The sequence below is a fragment of the Stenella coeruleoalba genome (assembly GCF_951394435.1).
Source record: "Stenella coeruleoalba genome assembly, contig: scaffold_165, whole genome shotgun sequence".
In the NCBI taxonomy this organism is placed as follows: Eukaryota; Metazoa; Chordata; class Mammalia; order Artiodactyla; family Delphinidae; genus Stenella; species Stenella coeruleoalba.
In genome coordinates this window covers 638,568-655,497 of record NW_027646037.1, presented here as the reverse complement: position 1 = coordinate 655,497, position 16,930 = coordinate 638,568, and the positions used below count along the sequence as shown (strand labels likewise).

The window sequence follows — 16,930 nt, the reverse complement described above, 5'->3', positions numbered from 1 at the left end:
TCAATCTCTGGTTTTATGCAGCACCCTAACTCACCTTTACCCTTAAGCAAGCATAAGTTGGTTTTCTAAATTTGAGACCCTGTTCTGTTCTGTAATTCAGTTCCTGTGTAGCCAAGTTTACATTCCGTGTATTACTGATATCTTATGATGTTTCTTTTTCTGTGTGACTTACTTCAGTTAGAATCATCATACCTGAATCCACTCATTGTGCTGCTAAGGGCCTGATGAGACAGATTTCATTGCTGAGTGATATTGCTTTGTAAGTAAATACCACAACTTCTTTATCCATTTTTCACTTTCTGCGATGTTGAACTTGTACTGTAAACGAGGTTCTTGTAAACAGAGCCGTTCCAAACTTTGGGGTGGCTGTGTCTTTTTGATTTTAATTTCCCTAAGCTATAGGACCATAAGTGGAAGTGCCCTAGGTTCTGTTGCTTTGTTTTTAAGATGTTTCAGGAAACACCATACACTTCTCCCGAGTGGTTGTTGGCAATTTACATCCCGCCCATCAGCATAACAAGGCTCCCAGTTCTCCATGGCCTGTCCTGCCTTTCTGGATTTTACACTTTTTTCAGATGGCTCTTTTGACCGGGGGGAAGTGAGACTTCATTGTAGTGCAGATTTCCTTTGCAAGCTTGCTTGGTTGGCCAAAAAGGGCGTATGCGTTTTTTCCTGAATATATTCAGGAAAAAACGCATACGCCCTTTTTGGCCAAGTGCATCATTGTGGACGTTCTGCCTCTTTTCCTATGCTTTCAATGCAATTCCAGTCTACCTCCTGAAATCGGTTTCCTGCAATTCTGCCCCGCTTTCAAGTCCTCTTGGCAGCCTTACTTCAGTCTATTTTTGGACGATAGCTGTCATTTATAACTCTGCAGGTTTGTGAATTACAGTGCCCCTGAGCTCCTTTCTTCAACTCGCTTTCTTTTGAGCTGGCCGCAACACCGCAGGATGGCTTCAGGCCCTAATCTGGTTCCGGTACGGCACGCTGAGCCTTTGGTTATTTCCTCTTCCTGGTGGGAAATGAGAGTTAAATTTGCCCGTCCAGACACCTCCAGCTAGCCTCTCATTGGTTCTCGCTATTCCTGTTCATCTTCCGCAGAAATTGCAAACTGGGCCAAACAGGAGGTTAAAGGCGCTGACTCTCCAAGTGGGGAGAGTGTTAGTAAAGCATCTGGAATGTTGCACCCGAGTACCAGAGGAGGAAAACTGAGACATATTTGAACACGTCTCCCATTCACATGGTTGATCATACTTGGGTTCCACATGCATGTTTTAGCTGAAGGAAGAATACCTTAAACCTGGAGAGTTAAGACCCGTGTAATGGGTACCATGCAATATGACTTCAAAGGGTCTTCATTTGCTCACCGAACCTCTCCAATCCTATCACTGCTGCGTTTATGCCCCTGTACACATGCTTGATTCTCTTTTGGAGACATAGCAATCCATAGGTTTTATGATACTTACTAGTCAGGTACATTCTTAGGCGTTTAATATGCGGTGTTGAGTCCATTTCGTTGAGCAAGGAGTAGCTCTTGTCTATTCCATATTTGACTTAAGGAACTTTATCTGTGCTCATTTCAATCTCTGGTTTTATGCAGCACCCCAACTCACCTTTACCCTTAAGCAAGCATAAGTTGGTTTTCTAAATTTGAGACCCTGTTCTGTTCTGTAATTCAGTTCCTGTGTAGCCAAGTTTACATTCCGTGTATTACTGATATCTTATGATGTTTCTTTTTCTGTGTGACTTATTTCAGTTAGAATCATCATACCTGAATCCACTCATTGTGATGCTAAGGGCCTGATGACATAGATTTCATTGCTGAGTGATATTGCTTTGTAAGTAAATACCACAACTTCTTTATCCATTTTTCACTTTCTGCGATGTTGAACTTGTACTGTAAACGAGTTTCTTGTAAACTGAGGCGTCCCAAACTTTGGGGTGGCTGTGTCTTTTTGATTTTAATTTCCCTAAGCTATAGGACCATAAGTGGCAGTGCCCTAGGCTCTGTTGCTTTGTTTTTTAGATGTTTCAGGAAACACCATACACTTCTCCGGAGTGTCTGTTGGCAATTTACATCCCGCCCATCAGCATAACAAGGCTCCCAGTTCTCCATGGCCTGTCCTGCCTTTCTGGATTTTACACTTTTTTCAGATGGCCCTTTTGACCGGGGGGAAGTGAGACTTCATTGTAGTGCAGATTTCCTTTGCAAGCTTGCTTGGTTGGCCAAAAAGGGCGTATGCGTTTTTTCCTGAATATATTCAGGAAAAAACGCATACGCCCTTTTTGGCCAAGTGCATCATTGTGGACGTTCTGCCTCTTTTCCTATGCTTTCAATGCAATTCCAGTCTACCTCCTGAAATCGGTTTCCTGCAATTCTGCCCCGCTTTCAAGTCCTCTTGGCAGCCTTACTTCAGTCTATTTTTGGACGATAGCTGTCATTTATAACTCTGCAGGTTTGTGAATTACAGTGCCCCTGAGCTCCTTTCTTCAACTCGCTTTCTTTTGAGCTGGCCGCAACACCGCAGGATGGCTTCAGGCCCTAATCTGGTTCTGGCCCGGCATGCTGAGCCTTTGGTTAATTCCTCTTCCTGGTGGGAAATGAGAGTTAAATTTGCCCGTCCAGACACCTCCAGCTAGCCTCTCATTGGTTCTCGCTATTCCTGTTCATCTTCCGCAGAAATTGCAAACTGGGCCAAACAGGAGGTTAAAGGGACTGACTCTCCAAGTTGGGAGAGTGTTAGTAAAGCGTCTGGAATGTTGCACCCGAGTACCAGGGGAGGAAAACTGAGACATATTTGAACACGTCTCCCGTTCACATGGTTGATCATACTTGGGTTCCTCATGCATGTTTTAGCTGAAGGAAGAATACCTTAAACCTGGAGAGTTAAGACCCGTGGAATGGGTACCATGCAATATGACTTCAAAGGGTCTTCATTTGCTCACCGAACCTCTCCAATCCTATCACTGCTGCGTTTATGCCCCTGTACACATGCTTGATTCTCTTTCGGAGACATAGCAATCCATAGGTTTTAAGATGCTTACTAGTCAGGTACATTCTTAGGCGTTTAATATGCGGTGTTGAGTCCATTTCGTTGAGCAAGGAGTAGCTCTTGTCTATTCCATATTTGACTTAAGGAACTTTATCTGTGCTCATTTCAATCTCTGGTTTTATGCAGCACCCCAACTCACCTTTACCCTTAAGCAAGCATAAGTTGGTTTTCGAAATTTGAGACACTGTTCTGTTTTGGAATGCAGTTCCTGTGTAGCCAAGTTTACATTCCGTGTATTACTGATATCTTATGATGTTTCTTTTTCTGTGTGACTTACTTCAGTTAGAATCATCATACCTGAATCCACTCATTGTGCTGCTAAGGGCCTGATGACATAGATTTCATTGCTGAGTGATATTGCTTTGTAAGTGAATACCACAACTTCTTTATCCATTTTTCACTTTCTGCGATGTTGAACTTGTACTGTAAACGAGGTTCTTGTAAACAGAGCCGTTCCAAACTTTGGGGTGGCTGTGTCTTTTTTATTTTAATTTCCCTAAGCTATAGGACCATAAGTGGAAGTGCCCTAGGCTCTGTAGCTTTGTTTTTTAGATGTTTCAGGAAACACCATACACTTCTCCCAAGTCTCTGTTGGCAATTTACATCCCGCCCATCAGCATAACAAGGCTCCCAGTTCTCAATGGCCTGTTGCCTTTCTGGATTTTACACTTTTTTCAGATGGCCCTTTTGACCGGGGGGAAGTGAGACTTCATTGTAGTGCAGATTTCCTTTGCAAGCTTGCTTGGTTGGCCAAAAAGTGCGTATGCATTTTTTCCTGATTATATTCAGGAAAAAACGCATATGCCCTTTTTGGCCAAGTGCATCATTGTGGACGTTCTGCCTCTTTTCCTATGCTTTCAATGCAATTCCAGTCTACCTCCTGAAATCGGTTTCCTGCAATTCTGCCCCGCTTTCAAGTCCTCTTGGCAGCCTTACTTCAGTCTATTTTTGGACAATAGCTGTCATTTATAACTCTGCAGGTTTGTGAATTACAGTGCCCCTGAGCTCCTTTCTTCAACTCGCTTTCTTGTGACCTGGCCGCAACACCGCAGGATGGCTTCAGGCCCTAATCTGGTTCCGGCCCGGCATGCTGAGCCTTTGGTTAATTCCTCTTCCTGGTGGGAAATGAGAGTTAAATTTGCCCGTCCAGACACCTCCAGCTAGCGTCTCATTGGTTCTCGCTATTCCTGTTCATCTTCCGCAGAAATTGCAAACTGGGCCAAACAGGAGGTTAAAGGGACTGACTCTCCAAGTGGAGAGAGTGTTAGTAAAGCGTCTGGAATGTTGCACCCGAGTACCAGGGGAGGAAAACTGAGACATATTTGAACACGTCTCCCGATCACATGGTTGATCATACTCTAGGTTCCACATGCATGTTTTAGCTGAAGGAAGAATACCTTAAACCTGGGTAGTTGAAACCCGTGGAATGGGTACCATGCAATATGACTTCAAAGAGTCTTCATTTGCTCACCGAACCTCTCCAATCCTATCACTGCTGCGTTTATGCCCCTGTACACATGCTTGATTCTCTTTCGGAGACATAGCAATCCATAGGTTTTAAGATACTTACTAGTCAGGTACATTCTTAGGCGTTTAATATGGGGTGTTGAGTCCATTTCGTTGAGCAAGGAGTAGCTCTTGTCTATTCCATATTTGGCTTAAGGAACTTTATCTGTGCTCATTTCAATCTCTGGTTTTATGCAGCACCCCAACTCACCTTTACCCTTAAGCAAGAATAAGTTGGTTTTCTAAATTTGAGACCCTGTTCTGTTCTGTAATTCAGTTCCTGTGTAGCCAAGTTTACATTCCGTGTATTACTGATATCTTATGATGTTTCTTTTTCTGTGTGACTTACTTCAGTTAGAATCATCATACCTGAATCCACTCATTGTGCTGCTAAGGGCCTGATGACACAGATTTCATTGCTGAGTGATATTGCTTTGTAAGTAAATACCACAACTTCTTTATCCATTTTTCACTTTCTGCGATGTTGAACTTGTACTGTAAACGAGGTTCTTGTAAACAGAGCCGTTCCAAACTTTGGGGTGGCTGTGTCTTTTTGATTTTAATTTCCCTAAGCTATAGGACCATAAGTGGAAGTGCCCTAGGTTCTGTTGCTTTGTTTTTAAGATGTTTCAGGAAACACCATACACTTCTCCCGAGTGTCTGTTGGCAATTTACATCCCGCCCATCAGCATAACAAGGCTCCCAGTTCTCCATGGCCTGTCCTGCCTTTCTGGATTTTACACTTTTTTCAGATGGCCCTTTTGACCAGGGGGAAGTGAGACTTCATTGTAGTGCAGATTTCCTTTGCAAGCTTGCTTGGTTGGCCAAAAAGGGCGTATGCGTTTTTTCCTGAATATATTCAGGAAAAAACGCATACACCCTTTTTGGCCAAGTGCATCATTGTGGACGTTCTGCCTCTTTTCCTATGCTTTCAATGCAATTCCAGTCTACCTCCTGAAATCGGTTTCCTGCAATTCTGCCCCGCTTTCAAGTCCTCTTGGCAGCCTTACTTCAGTCTATTTTTGGACGATAGCTGTCATTTATAACTCTGCAGGTTTGTGAATTACAGTGCCCCTGAGCTCCTTTCTTCAACTCGCTTTCTTTTGAGCTGGCCGCAACACCGCAGGATGGCTTCAGGCCCTAATCTGGTTCCGGTACGGCACGCTGAGCCTTTGGTTATTTCCTCTTCCTGGTGGGAAATGAGAGTTAAATTTGACCGTCCAGACACCTCCAGCTAACCTCTCATTGGTTCTCGCTATTCCTGTTCATCTTCCGCAGAAATTGCAAACTGGGCCAAACAGGAGGTTAAAGGCGCTGACTCTCCAAGTGGGGAGAGTGTTAGTAAAGCGTCTGGAATGTTGCACCCGAGTACCAGAGGAGGAAAACTGAGACATATTTGAACACGTCTCCCATTCACATGGTTGATCATACTTGGGTTCCACATGCATGTTTTAGCTGAAGGAAGAATACCTTAAACCTGGAGAGTTAAGACCCGTGTAATGGGTACCATGCAATATGACTTCAAAGGGTCTTCATTTGCTCACCGAACCTCTCCAATCCTATCACTGCTGCGTTTATGCCCCTGTACACATGCTTGATTCTCTTTCGGAGACATAGCAATCCATAGATTTTTAGATACTTACTAGTCAGGTACATTCTTAGGCGTTTAATATGCAGTGTTGAGTCCATTTCGTTGAGCAAGGAGTAGCTCTTGTCTATTCCATATTTGGCTTAAGGAACTTTATCTGTGCTCATTTCAATCTCTGGTTTTATGCAGCACCCCAACTCACCTTTCCCCTTAAGCAAGCATAAGTTGGTTTTCTAAATTTGAGACCCCGTTCTGTTTTGGAATACAGTTCCTGTGTAGCCAAGTTTACATTCCGTGTATTAGTGATATCTTATGATGTTTCTTTTTCTGTGTGACTTATTTCAGTTAGAATCATCGTACCTGAATCCACTCATTATGCTGCTACGGGCCTGATGACATAGATTTCATTGCTGAGTGATACTGCATTGTACGTAAGTACCACAAGTTCTTTATCCATTTTTCACTTTCTGTGATATTGAACTTGTACGGTAAACGAGGTTCTTGTAAACGGAGGCATCCCAAACTTTGGGGTGGCTGTGTCTTTTTGATTTTAATTTCCCTAAGCTATAGGACCATAAGTGGAAGTGCCCTAGGCTCTGTTGCTTTGTTTTTTAGATGTTTCAGGAAACACCATACACTTCTCCCGAGTGGTTGTTGGCAATTTACATCCCGCCCATCAGCATAACAAGGCTCCCAGTTCTCCATGGCCTGTCCTGCCTTTCTGGATTTTACACTTTTTTCAGATGGCCCTTTTGACCGGGGGGAAGTGAGACTTCATTGTAGTGCAGATTTCCTTTGCAAGCTTGCTTGGTTGGCCAAAAAGGGCGTATGCGTTTTTTCCTGAATATATTCAGGAAAAAATGCATACGCCCTTTTTGGCCAAGTGCATCATTGTGGACGTTCTGCCTCTTTTCCTATGCTTTCAATGCAATTCCAGTCTACCTCCTGAAATCGGTTTCCTGCAATTCTGCCCCGCTTTCAAGTCCTCTTGGCAGCCTTACTTCAGTCTATTTTTGGACGATAGCTGTCATTTATAACTCTGCAGGTTTGTGAATTACAGTGCCCCTGAGCTCCTTTCTTCAACTCGCTTTCTTGTGACCTGGCCGCAACACCGCAGGACGGCTTCAGGCCCTAATCTGGTTCCGGTACGGCACGCTGAGCCTTTGGTTATTTCCTCTTCCTGGTGGGAAATGAGAGTTAAATTTGCCCGTCCAGACACCTCCAGCTAGCCTCTCATTGGTTCTCACTATTCCTGTTCATCTTCCGCAGAAATTGCAAACTGGGCCAAACAGGAGGTTAAAGGGACTGACTCTCCAAGAGGGGAGAGTGTTAGTAAAGCGTCTGGAATGTTGCACCCGAGTACCAGGGGAGGAAAACTGAGACATATTTGAACACGTCTCCCGATCACATGGTTGATCATACTCTAGGTTCCACATGCATGTTTTAGCTGAAGGAAGAATACCTTAAACCTGGGTAGTTGAAACCCGTGGAATGGGTACCATGCAATATGACTTCAAAGGGTCTTCATTTGCTCACCGAACCTCTCCAATCCTATCACTGCTGCGTTTATGCCCCTGTACACATGCTTGATTCTCTTTCGGAGACATAGCAATCCATAGGTTTTAAGATACTTACAAGTCAGGTACATTCTTAGGCGTTTAATATGGTGTGTTGAGTCCATTTCGTTGAGCAAGGAGTAGCTCTTGTCTATTCCATATTTGGCTTAAGGAACTTTATCTGTGCTCATTTCAATCTCTGGTTTTATGCAGCACCCCAACTCACCTTTACCCTTAAGCAAGAATAAGTTGTTTTTCTAAATTTGAGACCCTGTTCTGTTCTGTAATTCAGTTCCTGTGTAGCCAAGTTTCCATTCCGTGTATTACTGATATCTTATGATGTTTCTTTTTCTGTGTGACTTATTTCAGTTAGAATCATCGTAACTGAATCTACTCATTATGCTTCTACGGGCCTGATGACATAGATTTCATTGCTGAGTGATACTGCATTGTACGTAAGTACCACAAGTTCTTTATCCATTTTTCACTTTCTGCGATGTTGAACTTGTACTGTAAACGAGGTTCTTGTAAACAGAGCCGTTCCAAACTTTGGGGTGGCTGTGTCTTTTTGATTTTAATTTCCCTAAGCTATAGGACCATAAGTGGAAGTGCCCTAGGCTCTGTTGCTTTGTTTTTTAGATGTTTCAGGAAACACCATACACATCTCCCAAGTGTCTGTTGGCAATTTACATCCCACCCATCAGCATAACAAGGCTCCCAGTTCTCAATGGCCTGTTGCCTTTCTGGATTTTACACTTTTTTCAGATGGCCCTTTTGACCGGGGGGAAGTGAGACTTCATTGTAGTGCAGATTTCCTTTGCAAGCTTGCTTGGTTGGCCAAAAAGGGCGTATGCGTTTTTTCCTGAATATATTCAAGAAAAAACGCATACGCCCTTTTTGGCCAAGTGCATCATTGTGGACGTTCTGCCTCTTTTCCTATGCTTTCAATGCAATTCCAGTCTACCTCCTGAAATCGGTTTCCAGCAATTCTACCCCGCTTTAAAGTCCTCTTGGCAGCCTTACTTCAGTCTATTTTTGGACGATAGCTGTCATTTATAACTCTGCAGGTTTGTGAATTACAGTGCCCCTGAGCTCCTTTCTTCAACTCGCTTTCTTGTGACCTGGCCGCAACACCGCAGGATGGCTTCAGGCCCTAATCTGGTTCCGGCACGGCACGCTGAGCCTTTGGTTAATTCCTCTTCCTGGTGGGAAATGAGAGTTAAATTTGCCCGTCCAGACACCTCCAGCTAGTCTCTCATTGGTTCTCGCTATTCCTGTTCATCTTCCGCAGAAATTGCAAACTGGGCCAAACAGGAGGTTAAAGGGACTGACTCTCCAGGTCGGGAGAGTGTTAGTAAAGCGTCTGGAATGTTGCACCCGAGTACCAGGGGAGGAAAACTGAGACATATTTGAACACGTCTCCCGATCACATGGTTGATCATACTCTAGGTTCCACATGCATGTTTTAGCTGAAGGAAGAATACCTTAAACCTGGGTAGTTGAAACCCGTGGAATGGGTACCGTGCAATATGACTTCAAAGGGTCTTCATTTGCTCACCGAACCTCTCCAATCCTATCACTGCTGCGTTTATGCCCCTGTACACATGCTTGATTCTCTTTCGGAGACATAGCAATCCATAGGTTTTAAGATACTTACTAGTCAGGAATATTCTTAGGCGTTTGATATGCGGTGTTGAGTCCATTTCGTTGAGCAAGGAGTAGCTCTTGTCTATTCCATATTTGGCTTAAGGAACTTTATCTGTGCTCATTTCAATTTCTGGTTTTATGCAGCACCCCAACTCACCTTTACCCTTAAGGAAGAATAAGTTGGTTTTCTAAATTTGAGACCCTGTTCTGTTCTGTAATTCAGTTCCTGTGTAGCCAAGTTTACATTCCGTGTATTACTGATATCTTATGATGTTTCTTTTTCTGTGTGACTTATTTCAGTTAGAATCATCATACCTGAATCCACTCACTGTGCTGCTAAGGGCCTGATGACACAGATTTCATTGCTGAGTGATATTGCTTTGTAAGTAAATACCACAACTTCTTTATCCATTTTTCACTTTCTGCGATGTTGAACTTGTACTGTAAACGAGGTTCTTGTAAACAGAGCCGTTCCAAACTTTGGGGTGGCTGTGTCTTTTTGATTTTAATTTCCCTAAGCTATAGGACCATAAGTGGAAGTGCCCTAGGTTCTGTTGCTTTGTTTTTTAGATGTTTCAGGAAACACCATACACTTCTCCCGAGTGGTTGTTGGCAATTTACATCCCGCCCATCAGCATAACAAGGTTCCCAGTTCTCCATGACCTGTCCTGCCTTTCTGGATTTTACACTTTTTTCAGATGGCCCTTTTGACCGGGGGGAAGTGAGACTTCATTGTAGTGCAGATTTCCTTTGCAAGCTTGCTTGGTTGGCCAAAAAGGGCGTATGCATTTTTTCCTGAATATATTCAGGAAAAAACGCATACGCCCTTTTTGGCCAAGTGCATCATTGTGGACGTTCTGCCTCTTTTCCTATGCTTTCAATGCAATTCCAGTCTACCTCCTGAAATCGGTTTCCTGCAATTCTGCCCCGCTTTCAAGTCCTCTTGGCAGCCTTACTTCAGTCTATTTTTGGACGATAGCTGTCATTTATAACTCTGCAGGTTTGTGAATTACAGTGCCCCTGAGCTCCTTTCTTCAACTTGCTTTCTTGTGACCTGGCCGCAACACCGCAAGATGGCTTCAGGCCCTAATCTGGTTCCGGCACGGCACGCTGAGCCTTTGGTTATTTCCTTTTCCTGGTGGGAAATGAGAGTTAAATTTGCCCGTTCAGACACCTCCAGCTAGTCTCTCATTGGTTCTCGCTATTCCTGTTCATCTTCTGCAGAAATTGCAAACTGGGCCAATCAGGAGGTTAAAGGCGCTGAGTCTCCAAGTGGGGAGAGTGTTAGTAAAGCGTCTGGAATGTTGCACCCGAGTACCAGGGGCGGAAAACTGAGACATATTTGAACACGTCTCCCGATCACATGGTTGATCATACTCTAGGTTCCACATGCATGTTTTAGCTGAAGGAAGAATACCTTAAACCTGGGTAGTTGAAACCCGTGGAATGGGTACCATGCAATATGACTTCAAAGGGTCTTCATTTGCTCACCAAACCTCTCCAATCCTATCACTGCTGCGTTTATGCCCCTGTACACATGCTTGATTCTCTTTCGGAGACATAGCAATCCATAGGTTTTAAGATACTTACTAGTCAGGTACATTCTTAGGCGTTTAATATGCGGTGTTGAGTCCATTTCGTTGAGCAAGGAGTAGCTCTTGTCTATTCCATATTTGGCTTAAGGAACTTTATCTGTGCTCATTTCAATCTCTGGTTTTATGCAGCACCCCAACTCACCTTTACCCTTAAGCAAGAATAAGTTGGTTTTCTAAATTTGAGACCCTGTTCTGTTCTGTAATTCAGTTCCTGTGTAGCCAAGTTTACATTCCGTGTATTACTGATATCTTATGATGTTTCTTTTTCTGTGTGACTTATTTCAGTTAGAATCATCATACCTGAATCCACTCACTGTGCTGCTAAGGGCCTGATGACACAGATTTCATTGCTGAGTGATATTGCTTTGTAAGTAAATACCACAACTTCTTTATCCATTTTTCACTTTCTGCGATGTTGAACTTGTACTGTAAACGAGGTTCTTGTAAACAGAGCCGTTCCAAACTTTGGGGTGGCTGTGTCTTTTTGATTTTAATTTCCCTAAGCTATAGGACCATAAGTGGAAGTGCCCTAGGTTCTGTTGCTTTGTTTTTTAGATGTTTCAGGAAACACCATACACTTCTCCCGAGTGGTTGTTGGCAATTTACATCCCGCCCATCAGCATAACAAGGCTCCCAGTTCTCCATGGCCTGTCCTGCCTTTCTGGATTTTACACTTTTTTCAGATGGCCCTTTTGACCGGGGGGAAGTGAGACTTCATTGTAGTGCAGATTTCCTTTGCAAGCTTGCTTGGTTGGCCAAAAAGGGCGTATGCGTTTTTTCCTGAATATATTCAGGAAAAAACGCATACGCCCTTTTTGGCCAAGTGCATCATTGTGGACGTTCTGCCTCTTTTCCTATGCTTTCAATGCAATTCCAGTCTACCTCCTGAAATCGGTTTCCTGCAATTCTGCCCCGCTTTCAAGTCCTCTTGGCAGCCTTACTTCAGTCTATTTTTGGACGATAGCTGTCATTTATAACTCTGCAGGTTTGTGAATTACAGTGCCCCTGAGCTCCTTTCTTCAACTTGCTTTCTTGTGACCTGGCCGCAACACCGCAGGATGGTTTCAGGCCCTAATCTGGTTCCGGCACGGCACGCTGAGCCTTTGGTTAATTCCTCTTCCTGGTGGGAAATGAGAGTTAAATTTGCCCGTCCAGACACCTCCAGCTAGCCTCTCATTGGTTCTCGCTATTCCTGTTCATCTTCCGCAGAAATTGCAAACTGGGCCAAACAGGAGGTTAAAGGCGCTGACTCTCAAAGTGGGGAGAGTGTTAGTAAAGCGTCTGGAATGTTGCACCCGAGTACCAGGGGAGGAAAACTGAGACATATTTGAACACGTCTCCCGTTCACATGGTTGATCATACTTGGGTTCCACATGCATGTTTTAGCTGAAGGAAGAATACCTTAAACCTGGAGAGTTGAGACCCGTGTAATGGGTACCATGCAATATGACTTCAAAGGGTCTTCATTTGCTCACCGAACCTCTCCAATCCTATCACTGCTGCGTTTATGCCCTTGTACACATGCTTGATTCTCTTTTGGAGACATAGCAATCCATAGGTTTTAAGATACTTACTAGTCAGGTACATTCTTAGGCGTTTAATATGCGGTGTTGAGTCCATTTCGTTGAGCAAGGAGTAGCTCTTGTCTATTCCATATTTGACTTAAGGAACTTTATCTGTGCTCATTTCAATCTCTGGTTTTATGCAGCACCCCACCTCACCTTTCCCCTTAAGCAAGCATAAGTTGGTTTTCTAAATTTGAGACCCTGTTCTGTTCTGTAATTCAGTTCCTGTGTAGCCAAGTTTACATTCCGTGTATTACTGATATCTTATGATGTTTCTTTTTCTGTGTGACTTATTTCAGTTAGAATCATCATACCTGAATCCACTCATTGTGCTGCTAAGGGCCTGATGACACAGATTTCATTGCTGAGTGATATTGCTTTGTAAGTAAATACCACAACTTCTTTATCCATTTTTCACTTTCTGCGATGTTGAACTTGTACTGTAAACGAGGTTCTTGTAAACAGAGCCGTTCCAAACTTTGGGGTGGCTGTGTCTTTTTGATTTTAAATTCCCTAAGCTATAGGACCATAAGTGGAAGTACCCTAGGCTCTGTTGCTTTGTTTTTTAGATGTTTCAGGAAACACCATACACTTCTCCCGAGTGTTTGTTGGCAATTTACATCCCGCCCTTCAGCATAACAAGGCTCCCAGTTCTCCATGGCCTGTCCTGCCTTTCTGGATTTTACCCTTTTTTCAGATGGCCCTTTTGACCGGGGGGAAGTGAGACTTCATTGTAGTGCAGATTTCCTTTGCAAGCTTGCTTGGTTGGCCAAAAAGGGCGTATGCGTTTTTTCCTGAATATATTCAGGAAAAAACGCATACGCCCTTTTTGGCCAAGTGCATCATTGTGGACGTTCTGCCTCTTTTCCTATGCTTTCAATGCAATTCCAGTCTACCTCTTGAAATCGGTTTCCTGCAATTCTGCCCCGCTTTCAAGTCCTCTTGGCAGCCTTACTTCAGTCTATTTTTGGACGATAGCTGTCATTTATAACTCTGCAGGTTTGTGAATTACAGTGCCCCTGAGCTCCTTTCTTCAACTTGCTTTCTTGTGACCTGGCGGCAACACCGCAAGATGGCTTCAGGCCCTAATCTGGTTCCGGCACGGCACACTGAGCCTTTGGTTAATTCCTCTTCCTGGTGGGAAATGAGAGTTAAATTTGCCCGTCCAGACACCTCCAGCTAGCCTCTCATTGGTTCTCGCTATTCCTGTTCATCTTCTGCAGAAATTGCAAACTGGGCCAAACAGGAGGTTAAAGGCGCTGACTCTCCAAGTGGGGAGAGTGTTAGTAAAGCGTCTGGAATGTTGCACCCGAGTACCAGAGGAGGAAAACTGAGACATATTTGAACACGTCTCCCATTCACATGGTTGATCATACTTGGGTTCCACATGCATGTTTTAGCTGAAGGAAGAATACCTTAAACCTGGAGAGTTAAGACCCGTGTAATGGGTACCATGCAATATGACTTCAAAGGGTCTTCATTTGCTCACCGAACCTCTCCAATCCTATCACTGCTGCATTTATGCCCCTGTACACATGCTTGATTCTCTTTTGGAGACATAGCAATCCATAGGTTTTATGATACTTACTAGTCAGGTACATTCTTAGGCGTTTAATATGCGGTGTTGAGTCCATTTCGTTGAGCAAGGAGTAGCTCTTGTCTATTCCATATTTGACTTAAGGAACTTTATCTGTGCTCATTTCAATCTCTGGTTTTATGCAGCACCCCAACTCACCTTTACCCTTAAGCAAGCATAAGTTGGTTTTCTAAATTGAGACCCTGTTCTGTTCTGTAATTCAGTTCCTGTGTAGCCAAGTTTACATTCCGTGTATTACTGATATCTTATGATGTTTCTTTTTCTGTGTGACTTATTTCAGTTAGAATCATCATACCTGAATCCACTCATTGTGATGCTAAGGGCCTGATGACATAGATTTCATTGCTGAGTGATATTGCTTTGTAAGTAAATACCACAACTTCTTTATCCATTTTTCACTTTCTGCGATGTTGAACTTGTACTGTAAACGAGGTTCTTGTAAACAGAGCCGTTCCAAACTTTGGGGTGGCTGTGTCTTTTTGATTTTAATTTCCCTAAGCTATAGGACCATAAGTGGAAGTGCCCTAGGTTCTGTTGCTTTGTTTTTTAGATGTTTCAGGAAACACCATACACTTCTCCCGAGTGGTTGTTGGCAATTTACATCCTGCCCATCAGCATAACAAGGTTCCCAGTTCTCCATGACCTGTCCTGCCCTTCTGGATTTTACACTTTTTTCAGATGGCCCTTTTGACCGGGGGGAAGTGAGACTTCATTGTAGTGCAGATTTCCTTTGCAAGCTTGCTTGGTTGGCCAAAAAGGGCGTATGCGTTTTTTCCTGAATATATTCAGGAAAAAACGCATACGCCCTTTTTGGCCAAGTGCATCATTGTGGACGTTCTGCCTCTTTTCCTATGCTTTCAATGCAATTCCAGTCTACCTCCTGAAATCGGTTTCCTGCAATTCTGCCCCGCTTTCAAGTCCTCTTGGCAGCCTTACTTCAGTCTATTTTTGGACGATAGCTGTCATTTATAACTCTGCAGGTTTGTAAATTACAGTGCCCCTGAGCTCCTTTCTTCAACTTGCTTTCTTGTGACCTGGCCGCAACACCGCAAGATGGCTTCAGGCCCTAATCTGGTTCCGGCACGGCACGCTGAGCCTTTGGTTATTTCCTTTTCCTGGTGGGAAATGAGAGTTAAATTTGCCCGTCCAGACACCTCCAGCTAGTCTCTCATTGGTTCTCGCTATTCCTGTTCATCTTCTGCAGAAATTGCAAACTGGGCCAATCAGGAGGTTAAAGGCGCTGAGTCTCCAAGTGGGGAGAGTGTTAGTAAAGCGTCTGGAATGTTGCACCCGAGTACCAGGGGCGGAAAACTGAGACATATTTGAACAGGTCTCCCGATCACATGGTTGATCATACTCTAGGTTCCACATGCATGTTTTAGCTGAAGGAAGAATACCTTAAACCTGGGTAGTTGAAACCCGTGGAATGGGTACCATGCAATATGACTTCAAAGGGTCTTCATTTGCTCACCAAACCTCTCCAATCCTATCACTGCTGCGTTTATGCCCCTGTACACATGCTTGATTCTCTTTCGGAGACATAGCAATCCATAGGTTTTAAGATACTTACTAGTCAGGTACATTCTTAGGCGTTTAATATGCGGTGTTGCGTCCATTTCGTTGAGCAAGGAGTAGCTCTTGTCTATTCCATATTTGGCTTAAGGAACTTTATCTGTGCTCATTTCAATCTCTGGTTTTATGCAGCACCCCAACTCACCTTTACCCTTAAGCAAGAATAAGTTGGTTTTCTAAATTTGAGACCCTGTTCTGTTCTGTAATTCAGTTCCTGTGTAGCCAAGTTTACATTCCGTGTATTACTGATATCTTATGATGTTTCTTTTTCTGTGTGACTTATTTCAGTTAGAATCATCATACCTGAATCCACTCACTGTGCTGCTAAGGGCCTGATGACACAGATTTCATTGCTGAGTGATATTGCTTTGTAAGTAAATACCACAACTTCTTTATCCATTTTTCACTTTGTGCGATGTTGAACTTGTACTGTAAACGAGGTTCTTGTAAACAGAGCCGTTCCAAACTTTGGGGTGGCTGTGTCTTTTTGATTTTAATTTCCCTAAGCTATAGGACCATAAGTGGAAGTGCCCTAGGTTCTGTTGCTTTGTTTTTTAGATGTTTCAGGAAACACCATACACTTCTCCCGAGTGGTTGTTGGCAATTTACATCCCGCCCATCAGCATAACAAGGCTCCCAGTTCTCCATGGCCTGTCCTGCCTTTCTGGATTTTACACTTTTTTCAGATGGCCCTTTTGACCGGGGGGAAGTGAGACTTCATTGTAGTGCAGATTTCCTTTGCAAGCTTGCTTGGTTGGCCAAAAAGGGCGTATGCGTTTTTTCCTGAATATATTCAGGAAAAAACGCATACGCCCTTTTTGGCCAAGTGCATCATTGTGGACGTTCTGCCTCTTTTCCTATGCTTTCAATGCAATTCCAGTCTACCTCCTGAAATCGGTTTCCTGCAATTCTGCCCCGCTTTCAAGTCCTCTTGGCAGCCTTACTTCAGTCTATTTTTGGACGATAGCTGTCATTTATAACTCTGCAGGTTTGTGAATTACAGTGCCCCTGAGCTCCTTTCTTCAACTTGCTTTCTTGTGACCTGGCCGCAACACCGCAGGATGGTTTCAGGCCCTAATCTGGTTCCGGCACGGCATGCTGAGCCTTTGGTTAATTCCTCTTCCTGGTGGGAAATGAGAGTTAAATTTGCCCGTCCAGACACCTCCAGCTAGCCTCTCATTGGTTCTCGCTATTCCTGTTCATCTTCCGCAGAAATTGCAAACTGGGCCAAACAGGAGGTTAAAGGCGCTG

The 16,930-nt window shown here is 43.7% G+C and overlaps 1 long non-coding RNA gene across 1 annotated transcript in view; it reads left to right on the top strand.

The window, feature by feature from the left end:
* The first annotated feature begins 200 nt into the window (after positions 1 to 200).
* Positions 201 to 16,930, top strand: part of LOC307181370 — a 161,236-nt gene continuing 144,506 nt past the window's right edge. The window contains exon 1 of the long non-coding RNA XR_013826606.1: positions 201 to 259. This is a non-coding gene — a long non-coding RNA (uncharacterized lncRNA). The remainder of the gene's footprint in view (positions 260 to 16,930) is intronic.